Here is a 14130-nt window from a genome sequence, read left to right on the forward strand (position 1 = left end):
ACATTCGCGACAAGCATCATCGTTCAAAGAGGAAATGGAGAATTATTGAGTCCATAAAGGTGGACAGTCCGCGATATCTTATCTCCTCCTCACATTGACTCTGCCTTCACCTGCCTTTTATCACTTATGAGGAAATCATTCTTAACATAACTGCATAGACCTTTTTATAGAATTGACGAAAAAATATCATCACTATTGGAATTAATATGGAAAATTGGCTCAGCTAATGGATATAAGATGACGTGTTTTCTTGGGATTCCACCATTACTATCGGCGATAATTTAAGAAACAAACCCAATGGTCACTAACATACTCATAGTACTACGGGGAGTGAAGGACCCAAAAATAATACTAGGGTCGTTCAATAGTTCCTTATAATCTCTGATAAACTGCTCTCTTAGCATCAAAATCTATGTTAAACAGAAATATGCACTCATGAATAGTCAGCTGCAAAATTTTCAGATTCCTCCATCCCATAAGAATTACAGACATAAACTAAATGATCTTAGATCATGTTGCTTTTTTATTCACTTACTTTTACATTTCTTAAACATTAAGATGAAATCCTTCTTTTGTCCCAGCAAAAATTTCTCACACAAAGACTTCAAATACATTCCAACCTGTGATAACATGAATTTTTGCTCTAGCTCTTCATTTCTCATCTTTATGCGGTGGAATTTCACTCTGTTTCTTTATATTCTTCAATCTGTGTATTGTATTCAGCATCATTGGAGCCATTAAGTGTTTCTGAGCCTTGGAATACTTCTGGGTCCATTTGAGCAACATCATTTCCAGGGACTGTGAGCTGACCAAGAACTTCAATGCACAAAAAAAGAATGTATTGGTATAATAAATATGTAAGAATAACCCAATGAGTGTTTTTATTGTGGATAAAATTAGCCATAAAACGTAGGAAAACGATATGTAGGCATGGTGACAGCAGTAAGCATACTTACATCAATCTTCCAAGCCTGAAGTTATTCTATTGGTATTTTGCTTCTCCGATGAGCGAGGATGGCTCTTTTCAATGAGGGGTCACCCGTATTTAGGGAGATAGTTCTGACTGCTCACCACCGACTGCTCACCTTCCATAGTGAACAGAGCCACCCAACACAAATCCTCCAGGACATTCTCTTCTTGCGAGGAAACCATTTTTCGCAATGCATCTCTTTTGACCCCAAAGAGGGGACCATGTATGGGCATCAGGAGACCACATATCCATCTGCATCTCATGAGACTGCATACATCCATTAGCGTCTTCTCATATACACATGTTTCCTTCAAATTATTAACCAAGGATATCATGCTGATCTGTTTCCGTGAGAGCGCATGATCCTTAGCTTTTCAAGCGGAAATACCATGTCACCATGCCACAGTAATCCGTTGTCAGTGGTAAAGCAGATATGCCACAGAAAATTTTTCATGAACATATCCATGTTATTTTTGGAGGCGACATTGCTGTCCCTGGAAAGGAGTAGTATTTCTTTAGTAAGCTATTTTTTATATTTCCACAGGTGAAATAAGCTCTTTGAATGTATTATCTAAAGCATTACAATGGTTCCCTTCACTTGGGACTTATATTGACTGTGACTGGCCTATTATTTGTTCCTATCCCCTTATCTTCTTACCTCGACCTCCTGCCTCAGCCCTTACGATGCCGAGATTGGAATCCCTCCTTACCTCACTTCCCCAAAACACCGTGCAGACTAAAAATTTCCCATAGGGGACCATTTCATTAGTGCTACGTGAAAAATGTGTCCTGAACTACCCTCCTAGTAAACATACCAAAAAGATGTAAGGAGAGCAATAACAGCAGCTTTTTTCTCGCATAAATTGCATTAGTAAGTGGCCTACTTGTATTCATGCAGGAAGGGCTTCGGAAAATAATGGGAAGCAGTGGCATTATTATTCTGCCTAGGCTTGCAGCAGTTAAAATTCATTAGTTACAAGCACCAAATGAACAAAATGAAGATACAGAAATACACCATAGTGATAGAGCCCTGGAAGACTATTCTCTAACTCGAAGCATGGTAGCTTTCTGGCGCTGAGATGCTTAACTAAGCTACTAGCTCCCACTTGTATTTCCTAATGCAGAAGCACCGGTGAAAGAGCTAGCAGAGGCTACCAGTTACTTTTGTGGCTTCAACCCGTATTCTCTATGGGATGTGGAGCTACTACTTCCAGGCTTCAAACTAGATACTACGGTTGAAGAAATTCCACAAAGGGTAGTTTCTCGAAGCACACCCTTGGGACTCTGCGCTTCAGCTAGCTACCATCAAATCAAAAGAGAATTCCTATGAACCGCCGTAAAGCAAGTGGTGCATGTTGCTAATCTCATGTTCTATCCCATCAGTATTTTTCTTGGAACAACTTGCAATGGATTGGTAAACAAGAAAGTTGTTGATTATTTTTGCTGTTGTCCATAAATATTTTCTTTGATAAGGTCGTGAATGCTGCATAAATTATTTTTAAGTCTTTAATTATTGTATTCTTAACAAAGTAGTGGGAATGAGTGATAAATTTCTTGTCTAAACATGTATGTTTCGGAGTGAACTATCAATCACGTTAACTAGTTGATTACATCACTTGGAGAAGAAAAATGTTGCTTCTAATCATTTTATTTCACGTGAAGTCTTATTTTGCATGAAGTCATTACTGATGTGGAGACAAAACTCGCATTCAGTGATTATGATATATGTTGCGATAAACACTGTTGTAGTGACGGTACAAATTGATGCATTGAAGTGATTACCAATACCAATATATCCACTGCTAAGAGATGGATGTCTTATTTTTGCAAGTGTCAATGCATTTATGTTAAACTTTCCCGTGCATTTTCGGCAATGATCTTTGTTTTCAATTTATTTTGTGAAGAGAGTTTAGAGCTGCATAGATGCAGACCATCGAAGAGAAGGCAATTATTATTTTGTGTAGTAATGTAAGGTGTTTTATGATAGATATTAATACATTTCTTGCTCCTCCAATGAATGAATGCATTCATGATCTCATTCTGCTCTCATTTGAGTGTCTTAGGCCTTTTATACCCATTTAATTTCAGTGCCGGTTGTTAGGGTGGAGTATTTGTTTTGAAATTTGAAAAAGTGTAATCATGGGCATTCATTAAGTCCACGCAGAAAGTCATCACAAGAATAATGATAGTGCATGACATTAATATTGAGAGAAGGAACAACGTAGGTTGGTTTATCATTGTGATGGTCAAGTTATAATGAAATGTCCTCACTTGCAATAGTGCAGGGTTGGCTGTTGGCATGTAAACTGATTCATAAAACCTTTTAAAAATTGAATTAGCCATTGTGAGAATGGCATGACAGAGTTTTGTGTCAATATTCTTTGAAGTATATTGTGAGTCTAAAATGAAATAAATAAAAACATTAAATAAATGATAAGTGATAAAAATTAAATAAAATGAAATTGAAAAAATAATACTACTTATCATATACACCTGTAATTGCGATATTCTTTCGCAGTGCAAGAAGGAACAATCTCTGCTCAGAAACAGATGGTAATCAACATTTTTGTAGCAAAGTGTGACACATTAGTGAAAAATTCTCAGGCATTAGAACGACAATTTCCTTGCTTTGGTTTTATGTCTTTGTAGTAACTTGTATTTTCACTTCACGATAATTACATGACCTAGTGGTTATGATTAACATTAGTGACATAAACTGCTCCATCGATCAACACTATTGAATTGATACGTATGCCATATAGCCTAATACATTTATTTTTATGTATTTCTATAACAATGAAGATAAAGGCACTCAGCTTTTCATAATTTTTTAGTTTGTTAATTTGAACTACAAGAAATGGCCAGCCAGGAGTGACATTATGATTTTCCTGCAGGTAACACAATGAAACAAGCCAGTTCTTTGGTTCTAAAAGTAAAAACTGAGTTCACGTGAAATATTTCTCATATTCCATATACCGTTTGAGAAAGCTGCCAGCAATTTTTGGTCTGAGGTAGCCACCCCCACTTAGGGAATACGGTAGGTAGCCAATTGTGGTAGCTAGTTCGAAGTTACCAGAATGGGAGCTTTGAGTTAGTGAATAGACCCACTGAACCATGCAGGGCCATTCTGCTAAATGAGGCCATTCTATACACTGGGGCCATACATGAGGCTGGCCGTAAGTTTCGCATGGACTGACCCAAAATTTTGGCCTACACCGATTCCACTCTCAAGAGGCCATATCGTATGGCCCGGCAAAAGTTCTTAACACCCTTTCTGCAGGCGAGTATGAAAATTATAATTACTACAATAATTTCTTTTAACTTTTTTTGAACACTAGTCATTTTCTGAGAAGGAAGTTTATTCCAACCTGGAGAAAGAATTAATGGGTTGTACGCTGACTGCGGGAAAAACATTTTTCAATGTCTGGCCATTGCTCAACAACCAACACCAGTCGCTCAAAATTTTTATTGCTATCTGGGTAGAGCCAAAGTTACTTTCCCTCAATGCAGGGATTGCTAAAGCAGCTTAACTATCCCCATCCTTCCCTCACGGCCTCCCACAATTTTCTTTCTCACACTCATTTTGTTTTGTTTCCTTCCCGCTCCATGCTATGAACGCATTTGAGCACCATGACAAGTGCCCCAATGTCGGCCCATCCTTTTGTAAGAAAGACAGAAGGGTTTGACTGGATTTTAAGGGTCCATTCCTTACGAGACACTTGGCCATTCTAAAGGTAAGAGTATTTCTTGGTTCTATCCCGCACAGGGTGTTAGCTAAAATCAAGTAATCCCACAGCTAAGGGGTTAAACACCAGTCATTTTTTTGAGATGGAAATTTGTTCCAACCTGGAGAAACTATTATTTCTATGGTTCTTAACTGAAATGGACTCTTATTAAAGGGTAAATTTGGCCTTTCTTTAAACACTGTTCTGGTGGCAGATGCTGGAGAACTTCAAAAAAGTGAGGAGTGAAAGTCACTTACCAGAAGAAATTTGCACCGTACAACAATTACAATATTCGTGAGTTGTACATGTAATGAATCGACTTAGAATGTGAGATCCCCTTGTAGTTCTAACCGCCTTCCTCTCCTTCCAGTGGTGCAACTATTGCCTCATGGGTGCAATCATTGTGCAATGCAGCCAATGCACTAAATCTCAAGATGAAATTGAAACTCTAATTTTGATTTATGAATTTTATTATGGGAGGCTTAAGTTAAGGTAACTATAAAATTATAATATCTATATGAAATTATCATTTCCTTCATTGATTTGTGGACGGCATTTGTCCTTTATGCATCAACTCATGGCAGCTGTTTTAGAATGATATAAGGCAAGTAAAAGTATATGTAAAGATATCTAACAATTGTTGACCATGGGTAATGGCCACGTTCATATCAACAAACAACCAGATTCATTTATTTCCTCGGAATTTATGCAATTTCATGTTATGAGGATCTCATCAACAAAGTGTTCCTAAATGCGATGAATAACCACATAAAATCATAAATATAGAGTGAGCGAACAATAATGGCTAAGACGTGGATGATGCAAGCTTCCTAATTCATAATCAAACCACTGGTGCTCTGCATTCACTTAAATCTATTGACTGTCAACAAGTTAACAAACAAATGCCCTTTGAATGTAAATGAATTCCATTTCCAATTTGTGTTTCATTTAGGTTGATTATTCACAAATCACAAGCTAAGTGTTTGTGCCCTGAATCAAGAAAACTCACTTTCTTATCACGGTCAGCTTACCAATTTTTTTCTGAGAAAGAAAAGCAAGGTACAACAGAAATAAAATAGAGTATATTAAATATCCTTACCATATTTTTTGAAATGGGCTCATTTTAACATCTTTTGAAATAGAAAAAGCTAAAAGAGGTCTAATAAAATTTTTCCATTACACGATCCTGCAATGTTTTATTTTGTCTCAGTCCCACTTTCTTCAGCAAATCATGTACCAATGATTCTAAAGTATCTATTTTTTTATTTTAATGGGCTCCTGGTTCTGCTAGTGTTCTCATTACTGAAGTGAGTCCTAGTACCTAAAACATAGGTTAAATAAATAAATTAGTGGCTCTCACAAATAAAAATACTAAATATTCATTTTAAATATGTGCTCTTGACCAGGGAACCATGCTAATCACGGAATGAACCACTAAATACTTTTTTCAAAGAAAGGGAATAAAATAATTTTAAATTGCTCAACATAATGACCTATGAGACAAAATTTACTTTCAACGCATACAAATACCCCTGAAACAGACATAAACTTGAATCATATGTACTTAGTTGACAGTCCACAGTCTCATAACCATACTGGCCTTCATTGCATCACCACCCATCATTTCTCTGATGTCCCAAATCTAATCCCACACATCTAATGAAGATGGCCAATTAAAATATTGATAGAACGTATTAGTCTCTGTGGATATCTTACTGTCAAGGAATGTTCCCTCACTTTCTCGTGCATGGAGCTCATTGGCAGAAGATGCAGGTATTGGGGGCAAAGTCCTACTCCTAAGGACCTTTTTACTGTCAGTTTCGGCTGGCATAATTCTCTTACAAAAAGGTCAATGCATTGGTTTCGATGGCTAACTTTGTTGAAAAATGAAGAAAATTCATTGCTGAAGAATGAGAACTCATCTCTGGAAGCTAAGGAGGAAAGTTTGGAGGCTAAAATAAAGGAACTAGAAGAAACTCTTCAGGATGGAATGGATGGACGTGGAATTTTCTTCTCTAACTGATACCCTGACCATATTAGAAGGAGAACTGAATGATAAAAACCAAATTATTGCAAGAATGGAGATTGAAAATCTACAAGATGAAGTCTTAGATGGCACAACCCTCTCTTCATCAACAGTGTCCTCACTGTAAGGGATATATCTTTGTGCCCTCAACTCATCTCCCCTTTCTCCCTGACTCAGCCACTGCATTTGAACAGATTGTCTTCCTTTAATTTTGTTTTCCCCTGTTGAAGCAATCTGGAATGAAGAATAGAGAGATACTGTTCACTTTTTAGATACTTAAGAAATTTTTATGGTCATGAAAGCTTTCATAGGTATGTGCTCCAACATTGGAACATTGAAACAATAATTGTTTTGCTTCATAACCAGTGGCATGCAGTCCGGGAGACCACGACAACTCAATGTTCAGAAAATGTTGCAAAGCCATTTTTCTTGCTTAGTTTTATATGATTATAACTGCTTAGCTATTCATGAACTTATATTTGATTTCAAGCATCAACTATAGAGATCAATTATTCAGTAAAAATATTTATTTGCATAAAATATAAAACTTGATGTCTACAACACTAAATAATATCGTTTTTAATGATCAACTTTTCGTTATGTTTAAAAATTTAGGCATCAATATTAAATTAAAATGGCTAATTATTTGGAAACAATTGTACATATTTCGTTCATTCCTTTTCTCAATGTATTCTCCCGGAGTTGTGAGTGGTCTCAAAGACCATTAATGGAATGTAGCCGGATATTTAGAGACATAAAAAACAAAATCGTTAGTTTTCGAGACTTTGATATCCGTAGCATGAAAATATGAAGATAACAGGAATTAATGACATACGTAATAGTCATTTTGAAAGCATTCATAATTAAAAAAATGCAGATGTCTCTCAGACCACACGCCAATGGTTATGGGTTACAAATCCATCAAAATAAAATGACAAAAATAATCATCTCATTAGCACTGACAAATGTTGGCCTCTGATTGAGACTGTCTGGAGCGCCCAAAAGATATTTCGTACACACAAACATTGCGATACGATTATTTCTTGATGAATAGAAAAATGGAGATTTTGTTTGAATTAGTTTCGGAAAAGCTTTCAGAAAGTGTGTAAACTTGGGAATAAGAACGAACTATACCATGGCAAAAATTTTTATGGATGAAACACAAGAAATATTAGCTATCCATTCTTAACTTACATTACATTCAAACTTTGTTCATCCATTATATTTTTTTTAAATTTTGCTCTTTACAGGCATGCTTTTTCATACAAGGCAGTCACACAATAATGAATAATTCAAGGAAAAGCATAGATTAAATGCATTCGCAACTACATACCTACTTACCGAATAGGTTACGCAATCTGGTTGGAATGGGTAATCGCTCCTTCCTTGACGTGCCTATCTCCAGCACATAAGAGGCAATCCTGAAACATAAAATAAATTACTTCTGTTTGTGCTCCCACTGTTTCTTTTTTTTAGTTACTTCAGTAGACTGCAGTGGAGGCCTCTGCAGGAGAAGGAGAGGGGAGGCAGGCAACCCCTCCAGCCCCTGAAGCAGTAAGACCGACGGGAGGCGATAGGTAGTCACGCATTGTCGGGATTTTTGGGAGCCAGACTTCATCGTTTGGCTTTGCCATCTTCACAGGTGGTGAGAGCCTGAGTATTATCAATTGGTTCTACTTCCTACATTTTTTTTTCATTCATCACCCTGTCCTTCAGCATATCCTCCTCTGAAACTCGCAGATGAACAGGTTTAAGAGCCAGCAAGTAGTAAGTTGTCCGTCCCCACCTACTCTGAGAGACTTAATACTAAACTAAAATTCCATTATTCCTCTATAAGAAATGTCTGCCAGGAGAAAGTGGTTTTAGCATGCTTAAGAATTGACAATGCTTATTAACCCATTCATACCTCTTCACCGAAGAGAGAATACAGCCCCAATGCTTAAATTGTATTTGTCCACCAACAGTGCAACATATCCTGACGGACTGTGCGAGATATCGGACTGCACGGGTGAATCACAAGCTCGGAGATAACCTAGCTGAGGTATTAGGAGACACTCCCGAAAACATTTCCCGACTGATAGCATTCCTACACTCAATTCGACTTTTCAATAAAATATAAAAAATATAAATGACACCTCTTGTAAATTATTGACACGTTAATTTAAGAACGGGCCTATTCCCCTCCATCAATTCCAGTCAGTGAGTGGTGCAAAATGGCCTTAGCCGCCGACGCACCCTCTAAAGGAAACACTACTACTAATTATTCCTACTTTCAACGTAGCATCCCTTTCATTGTGAGTGTGGGCGGTATTTACCCACACTGGCACCCAGCATACCGCCCAACACCACTTAGGACTCCTGGATAAGATATTACATTACATTTAAGCAAATAGTGTTAGTTTTTGTAAATGGCTTTACTGAGATGTTTCCCCTCTAGAATGTGCAACACTTTCACATTCAATAGTAATTTATAATCAAAGTCAACAATATTTGTGTTTATTAAAGTAACTTTGCCTTTTGAAAAAGTAAAAAATACTTATCATTTGTACTTTTAGCACTTATCACAGTTGGAAAGAAAAAACTAGTCAAAATTGACACATTTTCAGGATTTTCAAACAATTATGAAATTTTAAATGCACCTCCCAATCAACTATATATAAAATATGTCTTGCAATTTAGATAAAAAATTTAGAAACCAATGTAGAAAAAAGACATTTTTACCATTCCAGTTTCATCATTAATATTACCACATTATGGACAGCATACAATTGATGTTTCCCCTTAACACATTTAGCCCGAGAGTAAAATTTTAACTTTGCCCAGATCCAAAAATTTTTCAAGCCAAGCCTGCCGCCATCTATAGATGACGCTGGGTCACAAAGTGGTAGCATAATATGGTCATCTTTGATGTTTCTAGGACGTCTATAACTTGATTAAAAAATTGACACTGTCAACAGAAAAAAGGCATGGTCAACATTCCCATTTAAATATTAATATTACCACATTATAGACAAAATAAAATTAATATTTCCCCTCAATTTCCACAATGGCCATTTCTGATGTTTCTAAGATGTCTATGACTTGATGAAAAAGTTCTTTGAAAATTAAAATCAACCTATTTAGAAATAATATAAATGCCATACTGCACACACAAGTTTTGAAATAAAAGCCAAGGTGCTGATGCCAGTTTTCACAGGGTCCTACATGAATTATAGATGAATGGTCGTCAGGTAAAATTTTAATTTAAATTGCGTGGATTTGAATGACCCATGACAAGCTTCACCTACATGGCACCTCAACAGTCACCATAATGAATGAAGACACTAATTTAGTTGCACCAAAAGATTTCTTTAAAATTCAAGACTATTTCGCCGACGGAAAGAATAGCATATACTATAGGTATGTCTGATGGGTTTGAAAATATTTTCCCAGGAAAATTGTTTCAAGACGAAATCAAAGATTGAAGCAATGCTCAATCAAAGATATCTTTCACTTTTTATATATTTTTTTTTTCTTATAGCAGGTTTTTAACACTTGTCACATTGTCATACCTCATTCATTCACACAATGCCAAAGTATAAGCAAAGATCAGCATGAATTGACGTAAGAAGAATGATGCAGGTTAGAATGGAGCAAAACTGACAGGGCGGATCAAACCGGCCCTTTAAATCACCTGGTAGTTGTTGCTTTCAAGCAGCAACATTATAAAGTAGTTGAAGTGGCTGCCATTACCAGCAGATGGAGCTCTTTTTCCTTTTTGTAGAGGCCGCCGTTTAGTTTCTGTGAATATTTCGAATATTAGACAGTTTTATTAAGGATTTTTATTTGTTATTATTTCTGAACGATTTAAGTTTGTTTTGGATCTGGCAGCTTATATGCTGATTTGATTTACTAACAGTAAGTTAATATGATAGCTTAGTGTTTTTAGTTGTGTTTTAAGCCCGTGTAGACGAATAATTGATTATGGATACACGATATTATGGATTACTTTTATTGGCACATTTTTTGTGCTGTGTGTCGAGGGGCAAAACCGTCACGGGAGAGTGGGGCAGGACCGACAGAGGTTGGATAATCTTAAGGCCGGTTTACGCAATGCATTAGTACGCATTGGTTATTGTCTAAATGTATGAACGTGAGAATGAACGCCAAAATGCACCATTAACCACCCAATTTGCACCAATGCATTCACAGAAAATAGAACCTGTTCTAATTTGTTTCACGCATTCATACATGTTCCGTTCCGGTCCTCAAAAATCATTCACGAAAAGACATTAACTTGTACATGTTAATGCATCGTGTAAACAGGCCTTTACAGATAGGGATGATTGTGATGAAGGAGACGAGTAGGCTTGCAAATTTTTCAATGAGTGGTATTCAAGTTCCAAGAATAAAGTGGATTGGATACAATGTTTGAACTGCAAAGAGTGAGCTGAGAGTCGTGTTCAAATTGTGAAGAAGATGACAATTTATTTGTGATTGCTGCACACAAGTTAATATCCAGCCTCACATATAGCTAATCTACTATTTCATGTTTAGAAATATCACACCTTTTTAAAGTGTGCTTATAAAATTAATCTTTCAAAATTGTACAATAAAAGTTTTGTAAATGCAATTTCAATGGGTGCCTATTTTGCCCCATCTTTGGGCAATCATATGCATGGTTATTACTGCTAACCACATTTTAAAGAATATTAGCAACAGCGGGTCAAGTTTTAAATGAAACAGTGTTAACCGGTCTGTTTTGACCCACTTTCCCCTGCTTAATAAGAACACACAACAAAAAATGGACAGAGGAAACAGTAATGTAGCTGGTTCGAGAGTATTAAATAATTCTACAGAAAAATTCTACGCCGGAAAAAATAAATTTCATGTTATTAAATCCAAGATGAATCAACTGATATTCTCTATCGAATTTCAATTTGATAACTAATGGAACACTTTTGAAGTTCCTACCGGTTATGTTTTCAAACATCATATCCTACTACTCACAGGAACTGATTTATTTAGTTTGGAAAAGTATACCACTACATGAATGTAATCACTTTTTTTCTTATAATTATCACAATTGATCTCACAAATTAGTTGGCATTCGTTGAGGCTTTCCAGAGGCTGGAAGAGAATTATAAGATGACGAATTAAATTACCATATCTAAAAAATAATATCACCAAATTGGTATTGGATTGTTAAGTCTGGCATTTTATGTTCCAGGAAAGTATACGATTTATAGGATACTAGTTCACTGATAGAAAAGGATACTAACATAGTGAACACACGAAAACAATTATACTTCAGGTCGTAATCAATTTGCATGATGTGGAAAACAGTTTACGGATCATGTATGATTTGCTATGCACACGACGAAGGAAATCGAAATAGTTGAAAAACTGTTTGGATGGCTTAGTTCGAGTAGTTGTGATGAAAATGAGTTCCTTCAAAACTCAAGGGAAGTAGCAATTAGCACTCAATCCTCCGTCATCATGTGGATACGTCACAAACATCGATTCCACAATGATAAATCAATGAAGTTTATGAAATTAGTATTCTCAAATTCAGGCAACCTACGTTGCATTAAAGAGTGACCATTCTTCTCACCAAGTTTACGAAAAAGATCCAGTCTCAACTATAAAAACATCTCTTTAAAATTCCAGACAAAAAATTGTTTCTAATGGATCCGATACACCCTTCTTTCGAAGGCTCGAGGAATTTCTATGTTCCAAAAACAACGCTAACGCCTTTAATACACCAGAATTAAACAATAACATAGAAACCACGTACCTCAATTCGAGCCAAGCCCGAAATCATTTGTCCAAGCAAATATTCATGCCTTTCGCTCACATCAAAAATTTCGACGGGGTCATCACATTTGTGCAATCAAAGCCTACGTAGAGAATGAAATAAACAATTTGACAAATTGACTAATGCTTGACCTTGACCATGAACTTGTCACGAAGCAGTTCCCTCCTCCGATCTTTAGTGACCATACATAGATCTGACCGACATCCGAGACGATAAGGGTGCCTTCATAGCTCGGCGTTGCGTACTTGGGGGCGGAGCTAACTCATCGCAGCAAGCTGGAGCCCTTCACAGCTCTGCGTTGCGAAAACAAATGAAAGGCAAAAAGCGTCGGCTCCTAAAAATCAGCCTGTGAGCATATCATCTTATGATTTCGAACTAAACGCACAATACATATGTTGTTTTCTGCATGTTAACACAATTTCATTTCTTAAAATATTCTTCTTAACTGTAAATAGCATTTGAAGTTAATATGGCGACCACAAAGTCGATAATAATGCATGTAGTGATGGCCCTTGCCTATGCATTATTATGACCTTTAAATTATATTTCCTAACTCGGAATATTCGAAAAATAGCTAATTACATACACTCAATGAACATGAGTAACGTGGAATGTTATCAGGAATATTTATTAATGATATCTATTATTCAAACAGATTGTCCTAGTCATGTTATCTAAATAGCTCTGAGTAGATCATGAGGGCACAATTATTGGATATAAAATGGAATTTTAACGACCTTATTTCTGCATGTTTACCCAATTTCATTTCTTAAAATGTTCTTCTTAACTATAAATAGTATTTGAAGTTAATATGGCGACCACAAAGTCGATAATAATGCATGTAGTGATGGCCCTTGCCTATGTATTATTATGACCTTTAAATTTTATTTCCTAACTCGGAGTATTCGAAAAATAGCTAATTACATACACTCAATGAACATGAGTAACGTGGAATGTTATCAGGAATATTTATTAATGATATATATTGTTCAAACAGATTGTCCTAGTCATGTTATCTAAATAGCTCTAACTGAGTAGATCATGAGGGCACAATTATTGGATATAAAATGGAATTTAAACGACCTTAGCTACCAACAAGCACCTCTAACGCTGTATTTAGCTTTTGATATAATTTACGGGTATGAGTTACGCTAATCTATGCTCCTCAGTGATTGTAATCTAATTTAGGGTTAACAATTGTCTTATGTTTAGGAAAGATACGAAATATCTAAGCTGAACACTTCAAAATAATAGTAAATAAAGAAATAAATAGCATTTGCCACTCCCATTACAGCTAATCTTGCATATTTGCATACCCAGAAACAAACACCAATTCGAAATCGTCGGCGTACTGCCGCCTTGACGCAGAGAAAATTGAACAGGTTCAGTTTTTCTGCGACGACGCAGCGAGCTGGAGACGTGACGTCATCAATTCTCAAAGACGGGCTCTGATTGGCTCGCTAGCCGCGGCGTCAACGCAACGCCGAACTGTGAAGGCCCCCTAATGCATGTTCACTCGGCTTGTGACGTCACTTTTAGGAATCCAGGTGTTTCCCAAGTTTTAATCCCTGTAAAAAAACTAATCAATTTCCCGATCAGCAAACTCATACAT

At 36.4% G+C, this 14130-nt stretch overlaps 2 long non-coding RNA genes across 2 annotated transcripts; both read right to left on the reverse strand.

The window, feature by feature from the left end:
- Positions 1 to 505: 505 nt before the first annotated feature.
- On the reverse strand, positions 506 to 6911 carry LOC124173034. The gene is made up of 4 exons (XR_006868340.1): positions 6412 to 6911; positions 5795 to 6016; positions 957 to 1464; positions 506 to 816 (listed from the first exon to the last, which is right to left on the reverse strand). It is a non-coding gene; the product is annotated as an uncharacterized LOC124173034 (long non-coding RNA).
- Positions 6912 to 6920: 9 nt separating this feature from the next.
- Positions 6921 to 12710, reverse strand: LOC124173039. The gene is made up of 4 exons (XR_006868350.1): positions 12498 to 12710; positions 10395 to 10501; positions 8063 to 8142; positions 6921 to 6955 (listed from the first exon to the last, which is right to left on the reverse strand). It is a non-coding gene; the product is annotated as an uncharacterized LOC124173039 (long non-coding RNA).
- Between the last annotated feature and the right edge of the window lie 1420 nt (positions 12711 to 14130).

This window comes from Ischnura elegans, assembly GCF_921293095.1.
Source record: "Ischnura elegans chromosome 13 unlocalized genomic scaffold, ioIscEleg1.1 SUPER_13_unloc_4, whole genome shotgun sequence".
In the NCBI taxonomy this organism is placed as follows: Eukaryota; Metazoa; Arthropoda; class Insecta; order Odonata; family Coenagrionidae; genus Ischnura; species Ischnura elegans.